This window comes from Cebus imitator, unplaced genomic scaffold (genome assembly GCF_001604975.1).
Source record: "Cebus imitator isolate Cc_AM_T3 unplaced genomic scaffold, Cebus_imitator-1.0 Scaffold532, whole genome shotgun sequence".
NCBI classification, from domain to species: Eukaryota; Metazoa; Chordata; class Mammalia; order Primates; family Cebidae; genus Cebus; species Cebus imitator.
Window position 1 is genome coordinate 1,122,482 of NW_016107847.1, and position 25,054 is coordinate 1,147,535.

Below are 25,054 nucleotides of genomic sequence, written 5' to 3' on the forward strand. Positions count from 1 at the left end.
ACATCTTTCTTTAAAAGTTGACACCATTACATGTTCCAGGGATAACTCTGATCTAGAATCAGATCTTCTTTTAATAGAAATTCCATTGTTCGTGAATCAACTATGTAGTAGATGTTACCATGTATTTGCTATCAGTAATAATCCTGAGAAACCTTTGTACTTTCTACTCTGTTCTCTAGCTCCAAAAATAGTTTTAAATGTAGCTGACCCCAAGCTTCAGGAATATATGTCTAAAAAACATTATAACTTGAAATCATATAACTAGAGGCATTAAATCCATTTTTAAAAATGAGGACAGAGAGTATAATCAAGAAGAAAACCTAGGCAATACCATTGAAGACATAGGCATAGGCAAGGACTTCATGACTAAAACACCAAAAGCAATGGCAACAAAAGCCAAAGTAGACAAATGGGATCTAATTAAACTTAAGAGCTTCTGCACAGCAAAGGAAACGATCATTAGACTGAACTGCCAACCAACAGAATGGGAAAAAATTTTTGCAAGCTACCCATCTGACAAAGGGCTAATATCCAGAATCTACAAAGAACTACAACAAATTCCACTTATCTTCAGTATACTTTCCCCTTTTGTACCATCTTAGAACCCTACTATCCCCATCTCAGCATTCTACCATCTAAAGGCTGAAAGCCATTCAGGCATATCTTTCTTTTAATCCAACCTCTTTTTCAGTTTAAAGAAAAAAATGTCACTCTTTTCCATTTCATCCTTTTAACAATCAAAACCCTCATTTTCTCACATGGATAGACTCCATTAGGAAAATAATCTGGCTCGAGCAGATCACACTGAGAACTTCAGCTTTTCAGAGGATCTAAGTATTTTTTAAATAGAAACTGTTCACTTATTAGAATATAAATTGGAAAGAATGCATAAGGGATATTTTGGAGCATAAGGGGTGAAACATCAGATTCTTTTCTACTCTGGGGCTAATTCACTAAGTAACCAGAAGTACAGATATAAACTTGGTATCTCACTTCTAACACTTGCCAACTTACATAAGAAAATTTAACAGGAAGAAGTAAAAGGAAGCCTAGAAACAAATAAGTCATAGTAGGACTTAAAGCAAAAATAATAAACACTGTTTACATATTGTCACTCCAACAACCCATATACAACCATTTCCTGCCTCCAGCCTATTTTATATTTGCCTTGTTACCAGTTGTTGATCATAGCATTCTTTGCTACTAAAACCAGGTACAGTTTGAGAATCTTTTCAACATTATGTCGCAGGTAGTCAGTTGGTATTTAAGATGAAAACTGTATGTCATCTCCAAGTTGTCAGGCATCTGGGAAGGAAAAATTTTTAAAGATGACAGAAAGAACCACTTTTATTCAGTCCAGAAAAAATACAGTAGCCATTACATTACATAGTCACAAAGCACTACATTTATTTTAGATACCTTAGGTATTTTATTTCATTGAATCCTTACAACAGCCCTAAGTGGCAAGTAATAACTCCATTTTACAGTTGTGGAAAGTCAAGGTTATCCTCAGCCTTCTTTCTGCTTATCTAATCCCCTTCTTCCATGGCAGCGTCCAAAATAGCTCTCCATAGCTATTCCCTCTTCTAATCTCCTCTAGCATCCGACACTTAATAAATGTTATCCTCTATGATTATGTATGTTTTTATGCCTTTATCCTGCCTCACCATCTAAATACTATATTCCTCTTGGTTAGTAGGGGAAGTGCTCATAAACATGTTCATATAATGTCCACAACAATTCTGCAAATAGCTAAAGAGTCCACAGTAAATAGCTATTAAAGGGGGCACAGTGGCTTACTTTTGGAGGCTGAGGCAGGTGGATCACCTGAGGTCAGGAGTTTGAGATCAACCTGGCCAACAAGGTAAAACCCTGTCTCTACTTAAAATACAAAAATTAGCAGGGTATGGTAGCACATACCTACAGTCCCAGCTATTCTGGAGACTGTGGTGGGAGAATCGCTTGAACCCAGGAGGTGGAGGTTGCAGTGAGCTGAGATCTTGCCACTGCACTCCAGCCTGGGTGACAGAGCAAGACTCCCTCTCAAAAAAAAAAAAAAAAAAAAAAAAAAAAAAAAAAAAAAAAAAAAAAAAAAGCTATTAAAGGAAACTTCCATACCCTAATTTGATCATCATGCATTTTTAGTACAGTGAAGTATTATAATCAGGAATTAGTCACTTACTATCTGTGACCTTCATAAGGAGTAGCTCAAGATCAGAAAATTAAACTAACCTGCCCAAAGTATTTCATTTAAGGCCTGTTTCTTCATAAGTGCCATATTCTTTTCACATACATATTCAAGAGGCAGAAGGTTTATGGTTATTCCAACATATATGAGATTAATAGATAACACACAATTGAAAGGTTGGCTAATATGAAAACAGGTTTCTTTCTATTACTTGATTATGCCCAGACAATTTCCTTGAAATGATTTAACAGTGCTCTGATATATCAAGTTATTCTGTAATTAATATGAATCATCTTTTAAACCGTAGTTGACTTTTTTGTTTGTTCTGACATATCTTTTAGGTAGATTTCTATTATTCTCAATCTTTCTGTTTATAGGGGACACTTCCAGCCTTATCAAATTCATATGATGTGTAAGACTACTTCTCTTCTATTAGTTCTGACTTCTAAAATTCTCAAGTTGATTTTTAAGTAGCAATAGTAAGCTACAAGTACAAGGAATTCATGAGCTAGAATTTAAAACTCACAGCAATACATATCCACAGGAAGTAACAAGAGTGTTTGGCAGCAAGTTACCAAAATAGGAGTGACATACTGAGATAAGAAAAAGACATCTATGACAAGGGCTAAACACAAAATTACACTTATTACAGTGACCAAAATGCCTGTTAATGTGTGTATAGTGAAGCAAGAAAGAAACCTGTTTAAGGCTTTAACCAGTAAAAACATTTTTAAAAAAAGACAAAATTACAACTGCCTGAATAAAAAGACCCAATGAAGAACATAGTAGAAAATAATAGAAATAATATAATAGAAAATAAATAAAGGTATAGTCAAAGACAAGACACTGGTTCACTGAGGCCTTCATAACATAGTGCGTATAAGAATTATATAAAACCAATTTGTTGTGAAAGATAATATACTTACAAATACTCAGAGGCAAACTCTTTTCAATAAACATTTTGTTTAAGAGTCTTGCTCTGTCACCAAGCTGGAGTGCAGTGTCGAGATCTCGGCTCACTGCAACCTCCGCCTCCCAGGTTCAAGTGATTCTCCTGCCTCAGCCTCCTGAATAGCTGGGACTACAGGCACCCACCACCATGCCTGGCTAGTTTTTGTATTTTCAGTAGAGTTCGGGTTTCACCATTTTGGCCAGGATGGTCTCAATTTCCTGACCTTGTGATCCACCCGCCTTGGCCTCCCAAAGTACTGGGATTACAGGTGTGTGCCATTGCACCCAGCCAATAAACATTTTTTAGATAATAAAAGCCTTATTATCCATTTAGTTACACTAGAGATTTGAAAGCTTATATGAATGACCCAAATATCAGAGTATATAGGTAAGAAATCATAGTAAAGAAGTAATAGGAAGCAGAGTCATCAATGACTGTCATACCACATTAAACTGGAGGCTGCCCAGACAGGTAATAAAATTTTGGAAGTTGGGGTTTTGGTGATTTTGGTTGCTGGCTACATTTGAAGCATTTCTAGAACAGTGACTACATTAAAGATTTCATTCTGTGCCATTTAAGATTTAGGCAATTATCAGTTCATACAATAGCTGTACTGCTAAAAAAGCTGCATAAAAATTACATTTCTTTAACAAGGAATTTGATTTTGAACGCTTACCACATAAAAGAATTCTTTCCCCTCACTCACTCATTCAATATATTTATTGAGTGCTTTCTACAGGCACACTTCATTTTATTTTGCTTTGCCTTATTGCACTTTGTAGTTATTGCATTTTTTACAAATCAAAGGTTAATGGCAACCCTGCGTTGAGGAAGTCTATTAGTGCCATTTTTCCAACAGCATGTACTAACTTCATTTCCATGTGTCACATTTCAATAATTCTGACAATATTTCATACTTTTTCATTATTATTATGTCCATTATGGTGATCTTTGATATTACTACCATAATTGTTGTGGGGCACCATGAACTGCACCCATATAAGATGCAAACCTAATCAACATATGTTGTGTGTATTCTGACTGCTCGACTGACCAGCCCATTCCCCTAATCTCTCTCTCTCTCTCTTCAGGCCTCCCTATTCTTTGAGACATAACAATATTGAAATTAGGCCAGTTAATAATGCTATAATGGCTTCAAAGTGTTCAAGTGAAATAAAGAGTTATATGTCTCTCACTTTAAATGAAAAGCTACACATCATTAAGCTTGGTGAAGTGTGTCAAAAACCAAGACAGGCCCAGAGCTAGACCTCTTAAACCAGTTAGCCAAGTTGTGAATGCAAAGGAAAAGTTCTCGTAAGAAATTAAAAGTGCTACTCCCATGAACATATAAATAAAAAGAAAGCAAAACAGCCTTATTGTTGACAGAGAAAGTTTTATTGGTCTGGATAGAAGATCAAAACAACCATAACATTCTCTTAACCCAGAGTGTAATGTAGAATATGGCCCTAACTCTCTGTTAAAGCGAGAGAGGTAAGGAAAATACAGAAGAAAAGTTGGAAGGTAGCAAAAATTGGTTCATGAAGTTTAAGAAAAGAAGCCATCTGTATAACATAAAAGTACAAGGTGAAAAAGCAAGTGCTGATGTAGAAGTTGCAGCAAGTTATCCAGAAGATCTAGCTAAGATAATCAAAGGAAGTAGAAACACAACAGATCTTCAATGCAGATGAAATGGAAGAAGATACCAGGACTTTCATAGCTAGGGGAAAAGAGTTAATGCTTGGCCTCAAAGCTTCAAACAACAGGCTTACTCTCGGCTAATGCCACTGGTAACTTTTGAATCCAATATTCACTGACCATTTTGAAAATCCAAGGGCTTTTTAAAATTATGCTAAATTGGCTGGGGATGGTGGCTCACACCTGTAAGCCCAGCACTTTGGGAGGCTGAGGCGGGTGGATCACAAGGTCAGGAGTACCAGACCAGCCTGACCAACATGGTGAAACCCCATCTCTACTACAAATACAAAAATTAACCAGGCATGGTGGCATGAGCCTGTAATCCCAGCTACTCAGGAGGCTGAGGCAGGAGAATAACTTAAACCTGGGAGGTGGAGGTTACAGTGACCTGAGATTGCACCATTGCACTCCAGCCTGGGAGAGAGAGCAAGATTCCGTCTCAAAAAATAAAAATAAAAAATTATGCTAAATCTACTCTGCTTGTGCTCTATAAATGGAACAACAAAGCCTGGCTGACAGCAAAGCATGGTTTACTAATATTTTAAGGCTACTGTTGAGACCTACTGCTCAAAAGTAAAGATTACTTTCTTCTTCTTTTTTTTTTTTTTTTTTTTTTGAGACAGGGTCTCACTTTTGTCACTCCAGCTGGAGTGCAGTGGCACCATCTTGGCTTACTACAGCCTCAACCTCCTGGGTTCAAGTCACCCTTCTGCCATAGCATCCCAAGTAGCTGAGACTCCAGGTGCTTGCCACCATGCCTTGCTAATTTCTATATTTTTAGTAGAGACAGGGTTTTGCCATGTTGACCAGGCTGGTCTCAAACTCCTGAACTCAAGTAATCCACCTGCGTCATCCTCCCAAAGGGGCAGGTTTACAGGCATGAGGCACCATGTCCAGCCAATTCCTTTCAAAATATTACTGCTCACTGACAATGCACCCTGGAAACCCAAGAGCTCTGACAGAGATATACAAGCGATGAATGTCGTTTTCATGCCTGCTAACACAACATCCATTCTGCAGCCTGTGGATCAAGAAGCAATTTTTACTTTCAAATCTTACTATTTCAGAAATACACTTTATAAGGCTAAAGCTGCCATAGATAGTGATTCCTCTGGATCTGTCAATTGAAAATCTCCTGGAAAGGATTCACTGTTCTAGATGCCATTAAAAACATTCATGATTCATTGGAGGGGATCAAAATATTAAAATTAACAGGAGTTAGGAAGAAGTTGATTTCAATCCTCATGAATGACACTGAAGAGTTCAAGACTTCAGTGGAGGAAGTAACTGCAGATGTGGAAGTAACTACAGTGGAGGAAGTAAATGCAGTGGAGGAAGTAACTGCAAATGGAGCCTGAAGATGGGACTTAATTGCTGCAATCTCATGGTAAAACAAACATTTAAGGAGCTGTTTTTTATGATGAGCAAAGAAAGTACTTTCTTGAGATGGAATCTACTCTGTGAAGATGCTGTGAACGTTGAAATGACAACAAAAAGTTTAGAATATCACATAAACTTAGAATATGACATAAAGAAGTGACAGAGCTGGAAAGAATTGACTCCAATTTGAAAGAAGTTCTACTGTGGGTAAATGCTATCAAACAGCATTACATGCTATAGAGAAATCATTCATGAAAAGAAGAGTCAATCAATGTGGCAAACATAATTTTGTCTTAAGAAATTGCCACAGCCAACCCAAACCTCAGCAACTAACACCCTGATCATTCAGCAGCAACTCACATGCATGCAAGACCCTCCACAGGCAAAAAGGTTACCATTCATTGAAGGCTAATGATCACTAGCATGTTTAAGTAATAAAATATTTTTAATTAAGGTACATACATATTTTTAGACATAATGCTATTTCATACTTCATGGACTATAGTATAGTGTAAACATAACTTTTACATGCACTGGGAAACCAAAAAATTCATATGGCTTACTTTATTAAGATACTTGCTTTAATGTGGCGGTCTGGAACAAGACCTGCAACATCTCTGAGATATATCTCTATATACCAAGTATGAAGTTTGCTGTTAGTGCTATAATAGCAAAGAAAAACAGACACAGTATCTTTCCCCATGAAATACAATGTCAATAGGAGAGACATACACTAACCACATAATCACTAGACAAATGTAAATTTGTAAGCAAAACTAGTACTATAAAGGGAATTATAGGGTTTGGCCTTGTCACAGGGTCTTTGGTACAAAGGAAAACTTCTCCATAATTTAAAACCACAACTTGCAAACTTGATGGTTTTATAAATTTTGATTTTTATATATTGATGTCTTTAAAATCAGGGCACAAATATTAGAAATGTTATCACTTTAGATAAATGCCGTCATCTAAAGAAAAAGCAACTTTATTTTTAATGATTTTTAATTGATAGAATTTGGGTATATTTATGGTATACAAAACAATGTTCTCATATATGTATACACTATGGAATGATTTAATCAAGTTTATTAACATATCCATCATGTTACTTATCAATTTTTTGTGGTGAGAACTTTTAAAATGTATTCTCTTAGCAATTTTCAAACGCACAATGCATTATTATTAACTATAGTTAGTTAATATGTACATGGTTGTACATATTAATGGTACAATGCTGTACAACAGCTTTCCTGAACTTATTTCTTCTATCTAACTGAAGCTTTGTGTCCTTTGGTCAGTATCTCCCCATTCTCCCATTTGCAACCCCTGGTAACCACCCAACTCCCTGATTCTCCAAGTTCCACTTTTTTAGATTCCATTTATCATATAAATGACATCACATGATATTTGTCTTTCTATGCCAGGCTATTTCACTAAGCTTAATATCCTCTAGCTTTACTCATATAGTTGCAAATGACAGAACTTCCTTCCTTTTTCAGGCCGAGTAGTATTACATTCTGTATATATACCACATTTTCTTTATCCATTCATTCTTGATGAACACCTCATGATGTTGAGCATTTTTTCATGCACCTTTTGGTCATTTACATGTCTTCTTTTGAGAAATGTCTATTCAGATCCTTCAGATGTTTTTCAATACAGTTATTTGTTTTCTTGCTATTGAGTTGTTTAGGTTCCTTAAATATTTTGGATATTAACCCCTTATCAGATGAGTGGTTTGAAAATATCACCTCCTAATCCATAGGTTACAAGAGAAGGAAAATTTAAATGTGTAGTGCACAATATCTGAGATAGCCCATGCTTAAAAAAATGTCATTCATGCTAAAACACCTAAGGTAAAATTTGAGGAGTAATTTCACATTTTAAAAAATATCCAAAGATCTCGGCAGAGTGTGGTGGCTCACGCCTGTAATGCCAGCACTTTGGGAGGCCAAGAAAGGCGGATCACTTGAGGCCAAGAATTCAAGACCAGCCTGGCCAACATGGTGAAATTCTGTTTCTACTAAAAATAGAAAAATTAGCTGGGCATGGTAGCACATACCTGTAATCCCAGCTACTCAGTTGGCTGAAGCACAAGAATCGCTTGAACCTAGGTGGCAGAGGTTACAGTGAGCTAAGATCACACCACTGCACTCTAGCCTGGGCAACATAGCATGACTCTGTCTGAAAAAAAAAAAAAATCCCAAGATCTGGAATAATATCTGCTACAGTTTAGATACTGGTCCCTCCAAACCTCATGTTGAAATGTGATCCCCAGTGATAGAGGTAGGGCCTAATGAGAGGTGTTTGGGTTGTGGGGCAAATCCCTCATGAATGGCTTGGTGCTATCCTCACGGTAATGAGTGAGTTCTATCTCTATTAGTTCCTATGAGTGCTGGCTGTTAAAAAGAGCCTGGCACCTTGCTGTCCCCTTGATTCCACTCTCACCATGTGATCTCTGCATATACTAGTTTCCCTTCTTCTGCCATGAGTAGAAGCAGCCTAAGGCTTTCATTAGATGCCCAGTCTTCCAGCCAGCAAAATCATGAGCCAAATACACCTTTTTTCTTTATATATTACCCAGTCTCAGAATTCCTCTATAGCAACTTAAATGGACTAAGACAATGTCAATAATTTAAAGCCATTTTTAAACATAGGCATTTTAATGACATTTAGCCTTCAAACAATTAGCCAGTAGACATAAGTATAAAGACAGCATTTTTTCAATTAAAGCCATTCCCCACAAAACGCTTAGTTAGTTAGGCTCTATCTTTACACACATATGCAATTACTTGGACTTAATATCAATGCAAAATAATCCTCTGTATATATGGCTAATATTTTTGACAACATAATTATCCCTGAAAAAGTGAATCTTTGAGTCTGCTACAAGCGAAGAGCTAAGCATGTTAAAGTCTAATGGAAGATATTATGAAAATATTTTTAAAAATATTTGCTCCTTCTTGACAACACTAAATGTATACTTAACGTTTTTAAAAAATAACTTGCAGTCTCAACAGCATGTGCATAATACTTTATCTCCTCATATGTTTAATTTCTGGAATGTTGACTTAGGTGAGACTTTATTATCCAAAAATGGTCACCTTGTATCGTATATCTAAAGTCATACTTTTTAAAACTTTTTGTAGGCCTTAAAAGTACAAAACTCTAAAAGTTGTAAAACTTAAAACTTCATCTCACAAATCTTGTTTTGAATATAGTTTATAATTTTACTAGAAAAATAAAAACAATTACTTTCACATTTTATCTTCATGTTCAATCAATTCATTACAGGTTAAATTCCCCTAAACAATTACAGTATCTTCAATTATAAACCAGTGAAATTAAGTTGCCTAAAACATTTTAAATTTACAAATCAAATAAATCTGATTTTCTCAAACCTTTCAAATAAGTCACAGGGCAGACTTGCAAACCTAACAACCAAAATCAGTCTAAATACATAAGCAACTCTTGTAAATTTAATAAGCCAAACTAATAAGTAGAATAAATCCAATTATCTTAAAGCTTCTAACACTGTTTAGAAACATAATCAAATTATCTTATATCTTTCATATTAAAATTCTCCTAGGTATGGTGTAACAGTGAAGTAAAAAAACAAATATTGGATCCTGAGGACTTTGTGGAATAGAACTAATACATCAGTAGTAAATGGACTGCCTTACTCATGTGAAAGAGTAATAAACTATCTTGTTTAACTTACTATTTCATTGGGTTTTCCTTTACTCACAACCAAACATGATCATAGTTAATAGATAGTCTATGTTTAATTTGAATTAAACATTTCAAATTAAAATACCAAAGATAACAGGGCAAAGTATCTGCCATGTTTCTCTTAAAGGTTTCAAAACACCTTTAACAACAAGTACACACATGTAATATCACAATGACTATAAAACTATAAAACTTATATGTTAGTACTGATTGATTTGGTTTACATCGTAACATAGATAGCATGCTTACCAAGATGTGGAGTAGGGGTATGGAATATCAGTCAGATCCAGACAGAATCACAGAACCCACAGGCCTCTTTCAGGAGAGTTCTACCTGACTAGTATGTGGATTTCCTTCTTATGGTAATAGAATTTTTCAAGCCTGACTTTTCTTACAGCCCAATATATCATACACACTTTTAATATTTTAAGCAACCTCTTAAATACAACTTTTAATTGCCTGGTTTGAATTGATGATATTCTATATACCATAGTCAGATTCAACTAAATCTTTTTACTGACTGAGTAGACTCTTCACCTTTTCTTCTCTTTTTCATCTTATTCAATATCACAACACTAATTCATTTTGTTGACAAAAGATACAACAGAAAAATCCATTTTTAGTTTATTGTTATTACTTTTACATAATGACAACCAACAATTGGTTGTCAAAAAGTAATAAGAATAAACTAAAAACAAAATGACAACCAACTTGTAGCTATAAAACAGAATGTTTCATGCCCACCTTTATTTATTGCTGTGCTTTCATGGATGGCTACAGGTACAATGTTATTAACTATAAGAAATTAAAAGTAGCCTTTTCCAAAAGGTGACCAGATATCTTGATAAGGCCAAGAAAACAGTCCACAATTCCAGTGGGTACAAATCAGCTAGATAGCCAAAAGGGCTGAAAAACGTGAGTTCAAAGTGGACAATCAGCTTCCCCACCATCCTGGGTTCCCTGGCAGAAGATCTGTCCCAGTCACAACCCATGGGAAGCAACTTGAATATCAAAAGGGAGAAGTATCCCCGAGTGCAGCCAAAGACAATGGGGGGAGGTGAGACCACCATCCCCAACCCCTGGAAACTCTGCTCTGTAAACTCCATCAAAGGAGATGCCAAATCAGACTGGCTGTTCAGCAGCACCACATTGTAGGAGGTTTGTTACACAGGTCACCCTGAGCACAACCCCCTGGGTGGCATTCCAACACTGCCAGAATATTCCATTTGAGACCTCCCCCATTTGAGATGGGCAGTGCTCTGATCAAACACTGAATACTAGAGCTCAGGCAAACCTGGGCTTAAGGTGCCATTTAGTGCCAAAAAGGAGGCAGCAACCTAACAAGAANAAAAAAAAAAAAAGAAAAGAAATTAAAAAATACAAACTCTAAAGAAAACATATCCAATAAAAAACAAAGCAAGCCAGAGAGAGAAGACTGGAATAAATAACTAATGCTTCATTGAAAACACATAGATGTATGTCCACAAGAAACAACAACAAACAAGGAAGTGACCTCCTCAAATGGACAAAACAAGGAACCAATGACTGGCCCTAACAAGATGGCTAAATGTGAGCTTTTTGTCCAAGAATTCAAAATAGCGGTTTTAAGAAAACGCAATGATATCCAAGATAACACAGAAAAACAATTCAGAAACTTATCAGAGAAATTTAACAGACTGAAATATTAAAAATAAATCAACCAGAAATTTGGGAACTGAGAAATATGTTCACTGAAGTGAAAAATTCATTAGAAGTTTGCAGCAGAATGAATCAAGCAAAGGAAAGAATCGGTGAGCTCAAAAACAGACTATTTGAAAACATACAAAGGAGAAAAAAGAAAGAAAAGGAACAAAGATAGCCTACAAGATATAGAAAACTACCTGAAAAACAAAATTTTGAGAATTGTTGGTGCTTGATAGGGAGCTCAGCAAGAGAAAGGGATACAAAGCTTATATTAAAAAAAAAAAAAAAAAAAAAAAAAAAAAAAAAAAAAAAAAAAAAAAAAAAAAAAGACACTAAAACATTCCAAATGCTAGCAAGATATAAATATCTATGTTCAGGATGATCAGAGAACACCAAATATATTCAACCCAAAAAGACTACCCTAAGGCATATAATAATTAAACTCTAAAAGATCAAGAACAAAGAAAGGATAATAAAAGCAGCAAGAGAAAAGAGGTAAATAACACATAAAGGAGCTCCAATTAATTTAGCAACACACTTCTCAAAAGAAACCATACAGGCCAGAAGGGAGAAGAATAACATTTTCAAATGCTAAAATCAAGAAAAACAACATGTCGACTAAGTGTGGTGGCTCACACCTGTTATACCAGCACTTTGGGAGGCCAAGGCTGGGTGGATCACTTGAGGTTAGGAGTTCAAGACCAGCCTGGCCAACATGGTGAAACCCCATCTCTACTGAAAATACAAAAATTAGCCAGGCATGGTGGTGGGTGCCTGTAATCCAAGCTACTCGGGAGGCTGAGGCAGGAGAATCACTTAAACCCAGGAGGCAGAGGTTGCAGTGAGCCGAGATCATGCCATTGCACTCCAGCCTGGGAAACAGAGCAAGGCTCCATCTCAAATAATAATAATAATAATGCCTTTAGTCATTGCTAAATGTGTTCTGGGCATCAAAATCACCTCTGGTTGAGATCCATTGACCTCAACTAAAAACCCCGACTATTTAATATTACCTATACTGCTAATTTGCAAATATGTATCTTTAACCCAAACCTCTCTCCTTAACTTCAAACACATATCCAACCATCTGTTGACTAATTCTCTCTGGATGTCAATCAAATTCAACACACTGTAACCTAATTCATCACTGTTTTTCTTAAATTTATTCCTTTTTCCTACCTGCTCTATCCTGATGGATAATATTACTACATAATCATCCAACTCAGAAAACCAAAGGCCATTCAGAGGCCTTTTTCTCAACCATAATCAATAAATTACCAAGGCCTACTCATTCAATCTCTTTAATATCTCACAAGTAGGTCTCCGCCTCTCCATTTCTATCACCACAGACTTAAATCAGACCTTACTACATCTCACCTGGATCACTGCAATAAGGTTCCAACTGGTCCCTACTTCTCATCTAGTCCTATTACATTTCCTCCACAAGCTGTCAAAATAATCCTCCTAGAATGCAAAACTAGTGATAATGCCACTCCCTCACCTAAAATCCATGGTAGCATCTCATAGCCACCAAGTCACACTTCAACTCCTCAAACACGCACAAGAAGGCATTTATGACTGGACTCTCGGTTACCTTTCTGACCCTACTCTCACTCTTGCAACTCAGCATAAAAGACTTTTACTTTAACCATGCCAAAAAACTTACATTCTGCAACTTTTAACACCTGCTATTCCCACTCCCTCAATTGCCATATGTATTAGTCCATTTTCACACTGCTATAAAGAACTACCTAAGACTGGGTAATAAAGAAAAGAGGTTTAATGGACTGAGAGTTCTACATGGCTGGGCAGGTCTCAGGAAGCTTACAATCATAACAGAAGGCTAAGTGGAAGCAAGGCACATCTTACATGGTGACAGAAAAGAGAGAAAGAGACAGGGGCTCAACTCACATAATGAGATCATGATAGTGATCATGGGGGAAACTGCCCCCACAATCCGATCAACTTCCATCAGGTCCTGCCCTCAACATGTGGGGCTTACAATTCAACTTGAGATTTTGGTGCGGACATTGAGCCAAACAATATCATTCCACCACCAGCCCCTCTTAAATCTCATGTCCTTCTCATCTTTCAAAACCAATCATGCCTTCCCAACAGTCCCCCAAAGTTTAACTTATTCCACCATTAACTCAAAAGTCCAAGTCCAAAGTTTCATCTGAGCCAAGGCAAGTCCCTTACACATACGAGTCTGTAAAATCAAAAACAAGTTAGCTACTTGCAAGATACACTGGGGTTACTGGCATTGCATAAATGATCTCATTCTAAATGGGAGAAATTGGCCAAAACAAAGGGGCTACAGGCCCCATGCAAGTCCAAAATCCAGTAGGGCAGTCATGAAATCTTAGAGCTCCAAAATAATCTCCTTTGACTCCCTGGCTCACATTCAGGACATACTGACACAAAGGGTGGGCTCCCAAGGCCTTGGGCAGCCTCGCCCCTGTGGTTCTGTAGAGTACATACAGACCCTGCGGCTGATTTTATGAACTGGCATTAGTGACTATGGCTTTTCCAAGCACACAGTGCAAGCAACTGGTGGATCTACCATCCCGGAGTCTAGAGGACAGTAGTTCTCTTCCCACAGCTCCACTAGGAAGTGCCCCAGTGGGGACTCTGTGTGTGGTCTCCAACCCCACATTTCTCCCTCTCCATTGCCCTAAAAGTAATGGCAACAAAAGCCAAAATAGACAAATGGGATCTAATTAAATTTAAGAGCTTCTGCACAGCAAAAGAAACTATCATTAGAGTAAACCAGCAACCAACAGAATGGGAAAAAATTTTTTACAATCTACCCATCTGACAAAGGGCTAATATCCAGAATCTACAGATAACTGAAACAAACTTACAAGAAAAAAAAAAAAAAAATCAAAAAGTGGGCAAAGGATATGAACAGACACTTTTCAAAAGAAGACATTGATGCAGCCAACAAACATATGAAGAAAACCTCATCATCACCAGTCACTAGAGAAATGCAAATCAAAACCACATTGAGATACCATCTCGTGCCGGTTAGAATGGCAGTCATTAAAAGATCTGGAGACAGCAGATGCTGGAGACGATGTGGAGAAATAGGAACATTTTTACACTGTTGGTGGGAGTGTAAACTAATTCAACAATTGTGGAGGACAGTGTGGCGATTCCTCAAGGATCTAGAAATAGAAATTCCATTTGACCCAGCAATCCCAGTACTGGGTATATACCCAAAGGATTATAAATCATCCTATTATAAAGACACATGCACAGGTATGTTCATTGTGGCACTGTTTACAATAGCAAAGACTTGAGGCTAACCTAAATGCCCATCAATGATAGACTGGATAAAGAAAATGTGGCACATATACACCATGGAATACTATGCAGTCATAAAACAGGATCAGTTAATGTCTTTTGCAGGGACATGGATGAAACTGGAAACCATCATTCTCAGCAAACTGACACAGGAACAGAAAACTAAACACCACATGTTCTTACTCGTAAGTGGGTGTTCAACAATGAGAACACATGGGCACAGGGAGGGGAACATCACACATCGGGGCTTGGGGGGTGGGGGACCAGGGGATAAATAGTAGAGCATTAAATAGTAGAAGGTGGGGGCATTGGGGAGGGATAGCATTAGGAGAAATACCTAATGTGGATGACAGGGCAATGGATGCAGCAAACCACTACCATGACATGTGTATGCCTATGTAACAAACCTGGACGATCTGCATGTATACTCCAGAACTTAAAGTATAATAAATAAATAAATAAACAAACAAATAAGACGTTCTCCATGGGGGCTCTCCCCATGCAGCAGACTTCTGTCTAGTCATCCAGGCATTTCTATATATCCTCTGAAATCAAGGCAGAGCTTCCCAGAGCTGAACTCTTGTCTTCTGGGCACCCACAAGCCCAACACCATGTGGTAGCTGCCAAGGCTTGGAGGAATGGCCTGAGCTATACCTTGGCCCCTTTTAGCCACAGCTGGAGCTGGAGTGGCTGGGATACAGAGTGCCATGTCCCAAAGAGCAGTGGGGTCCTGGGCGTGGAACATGAAACCATCTTTCCCTCCTAGGCCTCGAGGCCTGTGATGGGAGGGGCTGCCATGAAGATCTCTGAAATGCCCTAGAGACATTCTCCCCATTGCCTTGCTGAGGAACATTTGGCTCCTCATTATTTGTGCAAATTTCTGCATCCAGCTTGAATTTCTCCCCCAAAAATGAGGGTTTTTTTTCTACCACATGGTCAGGATACAAATTTTCCAAACTTTTATGCTCTGTTTCCCTTTAAACATAAGTTCCAGTTTCAGACCATCTCTCTACAAATGCCTATGACTGTATGCTTTCAGGAAAAGCTAGGTCACATATGAATGCTTTGCAGCTTAGAAATTTCTTCTGCCAGATACCCTAAATCATCACTCTCAAGTTCAAAGTTTCATAGTTCCCTACAGCAGGGGCAAAATGCCACCAGTCTCTTTGCTAAAGCATAGCAAGAGTGACCTATACTCCAGTTCCCAAGAAGTTCCTCTTCTCCATCTGAGACCACCTCAGCCTGAATTTCATTGTGCACATCACTATCAGCATCTTGGTCAAAAACATTCAACAAGACTGTAGGAAGTTCTAAACTTTCCCATGTCTTCCTATCTTCTTCTGACCCCTCCAAACTTTTCCAACCTCTACTTGCTACCCAGTTCCAAACTCACCTCCACATTTTAAGATTATCTTTATAGCAGTACCCCACTCTGCCAGTACCAATTTTCCATATTATTCCATTTCACACTCCTATAAAGAACTACCTACTACTGGGTAATTCATTTTTAAAAAGAGGTTTAATTGACTCACAGTTCTACATGGCAGTAGAGGCCCCAGAAAACTTACAATCATGGTGGAAGGCAAAGTGAAAGCAAGGCACATCTTACATGGTGGCAGGAGAGAAAGGGAGGAGAAGTGCCACACTTTTAAAACCCTCAGATCTTATGAGAACAGCATGGGAGAAATCACCCCCATGATCCAATCACCTCCCACCAAGTCCCTCCCTTAACACATGAGGATTACAATTCAAGATAAGATTCAGGGGGGGACACAGAGTCAAACCATATCACTACCTTCATTGTCAATCCTCAGCACCTTCTTACAACAGACTCCTGGCTTATCTACTTTTCAAAGCTTAGCCCAAGAATCATCTCTCTGAAAAAAAATCTCAAAGCTCCAGTTTCATTTAGTTGCCATCTCTAGGTTTACACACACACACACAAACACTTATATTTCTATTACCGCATGTACTGATACTTATAATCAATGGCTAGTATGTCTACTACAAGTTCACAAAGAAGGACCAAATCTTATCTGACTTGATAACCAAGTAACCAAGTACTGCTCATGCCTACTAACTACACAAAAGATAGTCAGAAAGGTCTATTAAGTAAAAAGAAATAATGTCTCCATTAATGTGTCACTACTGACCCAACTGGAAATTTTAAAACTAGGTTTAAAATATGCATAATTTTTTTTAAGTTCTGGGGTACATGTGCAGATCTTAAAGGATTGTTACATAGGTATACACATGTCATGGTGGTTTGCCGCCTCCATTCCCCCATCACCTACATTTAGGTATTTCTCCTAATGTTATCCCTCCCCAATCTCCCTACTCCCTGCTATCCCTTCTCTAACCCTGCACACCCCAAAAGACCCTTGTGTGTGATGTTCCCCTCCCTGTGCCCATGTGTTCTCATTGTTGAACACCCACTTATGAATGAGAACATGCAGTATTTGGTTTTCCATTCTTGTGTCAGTTTGCTGAGAATGATGGTTTCCAGTTTCATCCATGTCCCTACAAAGGCCATAAACTCATCCGTTTCTATGGCTGCACAGTATTCCATGGTGTATATGTGCCACATTTTCTTTATCCAGTCTATCATTGATGGGCATTTGGGTTGGCTCCAAGCTTTGCTATTGTAAACAGTGCCACAATGAACATGCATGTGTATGTGTCTTTATAATAGAATGATTTATAATCCTTTGGGTATATACCCAGTACTGGCATTGCTGGGTCAAATGGAATTTCTATTTCTAGATCCTTGAGATATCGCCACACTGTCTTCCACAATTGTTGAATTAATTTACCCTCCTACCAACAGTGTAAAAGTGTTCCTATTTCTCCACATCCTCTCCAGCATCTGTTGTCTCCAGATCTTTTAATGACTGCCATTCGAACTGGCACGAGATGGTATCTCAATGTGGTTTTGATTTTCATTTCTTTAGTGAAAAGTGATGACGAGGTTTTCTTCATATGTTTATTGGCTGCATCAATGTCTTCTTTTGAAAAGTGTCTGTTCATATCCTTTGTCCATTTTTTGATGTGGTTGTTTGTTTTTTTTCTTGTATATTTGTTGTAGCTCTTTATAGATTCTGGATATTAGCCCTTTGTCAGATGGGTAATTTGCAAAAATTTTTTCCCATTCTGTTGGTTGGCAGTTCAGTCTAATGATCATTTCCTTTGCTGTGCAGAAGCTCTTAAGTTTAATTAGATCCCATTTGTCTACTTTGGCTTTTGTTGCCATTGCTTTTGGTGTTTTAGTCATGAAGTCCTTGCCTATGCCTATGTCTTCAATGGTATTGCCTAGGTTTTCTTCTTGATTTTGATAGTTTTAGGTTAGGCTTAAATCTTTAATCCATCTGGAGTTAATTTTTGAATAAGGTGTAAGGAAGGCATCCAGTTTCACCTTTCTGCACATGGCTAGCCAATATTCCCAACACCATTTAATAAACAGGGAATCCTTTCCTCATTGCTTGTTTTTGTCCATTTTGTCAAAGATGAGATGGCTGTAGATGTGTAGCATTACTTCCAAGGCCTCTGTTCTGTTCCACTGGGCTATGTCTCTGTTTTGGTACAAGTACAATGCTGTTTTGATTCCTGTAGCTTTGTAGTATAGTTTGAAGTCAGGTAGCATGATGCCTTCAGCTTTGTTCTTTTTGCTTAGGATTGCCTCAGCTATGTGGGCTCTTTTTGGTTCAATATGAAGTTTAAGGTGTTTTTTTCCAGTTCTGTGAAGAAGGTCAATGGTAGTTTGATGGGGATAACATTAAATCTATAAATTACGTTGGGCAGTATGGCCATTTTCACAATATTGATTCTTCCTAGCCATGAGCATGGAATGTTTTTCTACTCTGTTTTTGTTCTCTTATTTCCTTGAGCAGTGATTTGTAGTTCTCCTTGAAAAGGTCCTCCACATCCTTTGTTAGTTGTATTCCTAGGTATTTTATTCTCTTTGTAGCAATTGTGAATGGGAGTTCGCTCATGATTTGAGTCTCTGTTTGTCTGTTATTGGTGTATAGGAATGCTTGTGATTTTTGCACATTGATTTTGTATCCTGAGACTTTGCTGAAGTTGCTTATCATCTTAAGGAGATTTTGGGCTGAGACAATGGGGTCTTCTAAATATACAATCATGTTATCTGCAAATAGAGACAATTTGACTTCCTCTTTTCCTAATTGAATATCCTTTATTTCTTTTTCTTGCCTGATTGCTCTGGCTAGAACTTCCAATATTATGTTGAATGGGAATGGTGAGAGATGGCACCCTTGTCTAGTGCCAGATTTTAAAGGGAATGCTTCCAGTTTTTGTCCATTCAGTATGATATTGGCTGTGGGTTTGTCATAAATAGCTTTCATTATTTTGAGATATGTTCCATCAATACCCAGTTTATTAAGAATTTTTAGCATAAAGGGCTGTTGAACTTTCTTGAAGGCCATCTCTGCATCTATTGAAAATCATGTGGTTTTTGTCTTTGGTTCTGTTTATGTGATGAACAACCAGCTAGTATCAAAATGGCAGGATCAAATTCACACATAACAATATTAACTTTAAATGTAAACAGGTTAAATGTCCCAATCAAAAGACACAGGCTGGCAAATTGGATAAAAAATCAAAAACAATCAGTGTGCTATATTCAAAAGACCCATCTCATGTGCAAAGACACACACAGACTCAAAATAAAGGGATGGAGGAAGATTTACCAAGCAAATGGAGAGCAAAAAAAGCAGGAGTTGCAATCCCAGTCTGATAAAACAGACTTTAAACCAACAAAGATCAAAAGAGACAAAGAAGGGCATTACATAATAGTAAAAGGATCAATGCTATGAGAAGAGCTAACTATCCTAAATATACATGCACCCAATACAGGAGCAACCAGATACATAAAGCAAGTTCTTAATGACCTACAAAGAGACTTAGACCCCCACACAATAATAGTGGGAGACTTTAACACTCCACTCTCAGTATTAGACAGATCAATGAGACAGAAAATTAACAAGGATATCCAGGACTTGAACGCAGGTATGGACCAAGCAGACCTAACAGACATCTACAGAACTCTCCATCCCAAATCCACAGAATATACATTCTTCTCAGCACCACATCACACTTACTCTAAAATTGACCACATAATCGAAAGTAAATCACTCCTCAGCAAATGCAAAAGAAAGAAATCAAAACAACCAGTCTCTCAGGCCACAGTGCAATCAAATTAGAACTCGGGATTAAGAAACTCACTCAAAACTGCACAACTACATGGAAAATGAACAACCTGCTCCTGAATGACTACGGGATAATGAAATGAAGGCAAAAATAAAGATGTTCTTTGAAACCAATGAGAAGGAAGACACAACATACCAGAATCTCTGGGACACATTTAAAGCAGTGTGTGGAGGGAAATTTATAGCACTAAATGCCCACATGAGAAGCATGACAAGATCTAAAATCAACACCCTATTGTCAAAATTAAAAGAGCTGGAGAAACAAGATCAAATTCAAAAGCTAGCAGAAGACAAGGAATAATTAAGATCAGAGCAGAACTGAAGGAGACAGAGACACAAAAACCCCTTCAAAAATCAATAAATCTAGGAGTTGGTTTTTGAAAAGACCAACAAAATAGATCGACCATTAGCCAGACTAATGAAAAAGAAAAGAGATGAATCGAATAGATGCAATAAAAAATGATAAAGTGGATATCACCAACAATTCCACAGAAATGCAAACTACCATCAGATATTACTACAAACAACTCTATGCACATTAACCAGTAAATCTAGAAGAAGTGAATAAATTCCTGAACAATTATACTCTCCCAAGACTAAACCAGAAAGAAGTTGAATCCCTGAACAGACCAATAACAAGGTCTGAAGTAGAGGCAGCAATTAATAGCCTACCAACCAAAAGAAGTCCAGGTACAGACGTGTTCACAGCCGAATTCTACCAGACATACAAACAGGAGCTGGTACCATTCCTTCTTATATTATTCCAAACAATACAAAAAGAGGGAATCCTCCCTAACTCATTTTATGAGACCAACATCATCCTGATACCAAAACCTGGTAGAGATACAACTAAAAAAGAAAATTTCAGGCCAATATCCATAATGAACATCAATGCAAAAATCTACAATAAAATACTGGCAAACCAAATGCAACAGCACATTAAAAAGCTTATCCATCACGATCAAGTAGGCTTCATCCCAGGGATGCAAGGCTGGTTCAACATATGCAAATCTATAAATATGCATAATTTTTAAGAGCAACCATTTTTATTTCAAGCCAGTGCTAGTTAAGTTATAAGCAAAAAAATTAAAAAGATGTTTTAGTTAAATATAGATATGTATGTGTGTACGTGTATGTGTGTATACCCTTTTTGAAACACAGAATCTTTAATAAGCATTTATAAGAAAAAAGCCCTAAATGTTCCACCAAAGGCTATGTTACTTACTAATATATCCAAACAGGATTGTCTTAACTCAGTACTTCCTGATTATTAAAACTGGTATCTCAATTTTTTGTTGCTATTCTTGCTCAATAATAGTAGTTGTAATCTGACAGTAAGAATAACCCTGCTATTTTGAGGCTTCTGGGTTAAATGTATTATACAATCATTTATTTGTTTGAAACAAAAAACTGGCTTATAGAAGGACCAAATGATTAAAACTTAGCCCCTATAGAGCCCTAATCCCCACAATACTACTGTATTTAAAACTGGCCACTATTACATATCGCCCATGAGCCCCATCCATAAAGAAGTCAACTTTTCAGTTCTGGACTTTGATACTACCAAATTTTACATTTTAAAAATCAAAAATTATCAAATAGATGGAATAAAATGAATAAAAACATACCACATACCCAAGCCATTTTATTTTCTATATATGTCTTATTGAAGGCATTTTTTTTAATTTTTAATATTTAATTTTTGTGGGTACACAGGTGTATATTTATGGGATACATGAGATGTTTTGATATAGGCATGCAATGTGTAATAACCACAACATGGAGACAGGGTACTATCCCCTCAAGCATTTATCCTTTGTGTTATAAACAATTCAATTATACTGTTATTTTTAAATGCACAAATTATTATGAACTATAGTCATCCTGCTGTGCTATCAAACAGTAGGTCTATTCATTCTTCTTAACCATCTTTTTGTACCTGTTAACCAACCCCATGTCTCCCCAACTCCCCAACTAGTAATGATTCTGGTAATGATCCTTTTGCTCTCTATATCCATGAGTTTAATTGTTTTGATTTTTAGATCCCACAAATAAGTGAGAACATGCAATGTTTATTCTTCTGTGCCTGGCTTATTTCATTTAACATAATGATCTCCAGTTCCATCCATGTTGTTGCAAATAACAGGATCTCATTCTTTTTTATGGCTGATGAGTACTCCACTGTGTATATACACCATATTTTCTTTATCCATTCATTTGTCGATGGATACCTAGGTTACCTTCAAATCTTAGCTACTGTGAACAGTGCTGCAACAAACATGGGAGTGTAGGTATCTCTTCACTATACTGATTTCCTTCCTTTTGAGTATATACATAGGAGTGGGATTGCTGGATTTTTAGGAACCTCCAAACTGTTCTCCATAGTGGTACAACCGCTGTGTACACCAACAGCATACAAGGGCTCCCTTTCTCCACATTCTCGCCAGCATTTGTTATTGCCTGTCTTTTGGATCAAAGCCATTTTAACTAAGGTGAGATAACAGCTAACTGCAGTTTTGATTTGCATTTCTCTGATGATCAATCACGTTAAGCACCTTTTCATATGCCTGTTTGCTATTTGCATGTCTTCTTTTGAGAAATGCCTATTCAAATCTTTTGTGCATTTTTTATCAGATTATTAAATTGTTTTCCTATAGATTTGTCTGAGCTCCTTATATCAGGTTGGTGCAAAAGTAATTGCGGGTTTTGCCATTAAAATTAATGTATGAAGTAATATATTCTGGTTATTAATGGCTTGTCAGATGGGCAGTTTGCAAATATTTTCTCTCATTCTGTGAGTTGTCTCCTCACTTTGTTGTTTCCTTTGCTCCTCAGCAGCTTTTTAGCTTGAAGTTATCCCATTTGCCCATTTTTGGTTTGATTGCCTGTGCTTGTTGGTTATTGCTCAAGAAATGTTTGCCCAAGCCAACGTCCTAGAGATCTTTCTCAATGTTTTAGTAGCCTCACAGTTGGAGGTCTTAAAAGTTTTTAATCCATTTTTATTTGATTTTTGCATATGGTGAGAGATAGGGGTCTCGTTTCATTATTTTGCATATAAATATCCAGTTTTCCCAGAACAATTTATTAAAGAGACTGTCTTTTCCCCCATGTATGCTCTTGGAAACTTTGTCAAAAATGAATTCACTGTAGGTGTGTAGATTTGTTTCTGGGTTCTTCATTCCATTCTATTGGTCTATGTGTCCGTTTTTATGCCAGTACTATCCTGTTTTAACCTACTATAGGTCTGCAGTATAATTTGAAGTCAGGTAATGTGATTCCTCCAGTTTTGTTCTTTTTGCTTAGAATAGCTTTGGCTATTGTGGGTCTTGTGTGGTTCCATATAAATTTTAGAACTGTTTTTCTATTTCCATGAAGAATAATATTGGTATTTTGATAGGGATTGCATTGAAACTGTAGATTGCTCTGAATAATGTGGACAATTAACAATATTGATTCTTCCAATCCATGAACATGGAAAATCTTTCCTTTTTTTTTTGGAAAACTCAGTTATTTGCATCAGCATTTTATAGTTTTCATTATAGACATATTTTGCTTTTTTGGTTAATTCCTAAGTATTTAATTTTATGTGTGGCTATTATAAAGGAGATTACTTTTTTCTTTCTTTTTAAGATTGTTCAGTTGGCATATAAACATGTTACCAATTTTTGTATGCAGATTTTGTACCCTGCAGCTTTACTGAACTTATTTATCAGTTCTAACAGTTTTTTTGTGGAGTCCTTTAGGTTTTTCCAAATATAACATAACAGCACCTGCAAACAAGAATAATTTACATCTTCCCTTCTAATTTGGATGTCCCTTATTTCATTCTCTTGTCTGATTGCTCTAGCTAGGACTTCCAGTACTATGTTGAATAACAGTGATGAAAGTGGGCATCCTTGCTGTGTTCCAGATCTTAGAGGGAAGGCTTTCAGTTTTTCTCCATTCATGATGATACTAGCTGAGGGTCTGTCATATATGCCTTTTATCATATTGGGGTATGTTCCTTCTATACCCAGTTTTTTGAGGGTTTTTATCATGAAAGGATGTTGAATTTTATCAAATGCTTTTTCACCATTAAGTGAAATAATCATATGGTTTTAGTCCTTCATTCTGTTCATACACTGCATCACATTAATGGATTTGCTTATGCTGAACCATGCTTGCATCCCAGGGAAAAATCGCACTTGGTCATGATAAATGGTCTTTCTAATGTATTGTTGAATTTGGTTTCCCAGTATTTTGTTGAGGATGTATGCATCAATATTCATTGGAGAAGGTGACCTGGAGTTTTCTTTATTTGATGTATCTTTCTCTGGCTTTACAGGGTAATACTGGCCTCACAGAATGAGTTTGGCAATATTCCCTCCTCCTTTGTTTTTTGGCACAATTTGAGTAGGATTGGTATTGGATCTTTAAATGTGTGGTAGAATTTCTCAGTAAAGCCACTGGGTCCTGGACTTTTTATTACAGTGTTGAATCTTGCTACTTGTTACTGGTCTGTTTAGGTTTTGAATTTCTTCCTAATTCAGTCTTGGTAGGTTATATGTATATATGGAGTTTTGCCTTTTTTTCAACATAGTTGAGAATGTGCTGAGTCTCACCTAAAGCCAGCAAGTCTCAGAGGCTCACCCAAGGCCCTCAATGTAGTACCTGGGTATCGACTGGTTATTCAGGGCCCAAGGGCTCTTCAATTAGCAGGCCCTAATTGAATGCCAGCAGTGGGTCCTTCCCTTCAAGGCAGCAGGTTCCCTCGTGGCCTAGGGTGTGTCTAGAAATGTCATCCAAGAGCTAGGGCCTGAATCGGGGGTCTCATGCTCTGATAAATACTCTCTCCGGCTGTGGCTGAGCTGCTATCCAAGATGCAAAACAAAGTCCTCCCCACTCTTCCCTCTC

At 37.2% G+C, this 25,054-nt stretch overlaps 1 protein-coding gene across 4 annotated transcripts in view; it reads right to left on the minus strand.

Annotated features, from left to right (window-relative positions):
- Positions 1–25,054, minus strand: part of NUBPL (nucleotide binding protein like) — a 338,633-nt gene that overhangs the window by 263,052 nt on the left and 50,527 nt on the right. The gene's annotated exons all lie outside the window — the stretch shown is intronic.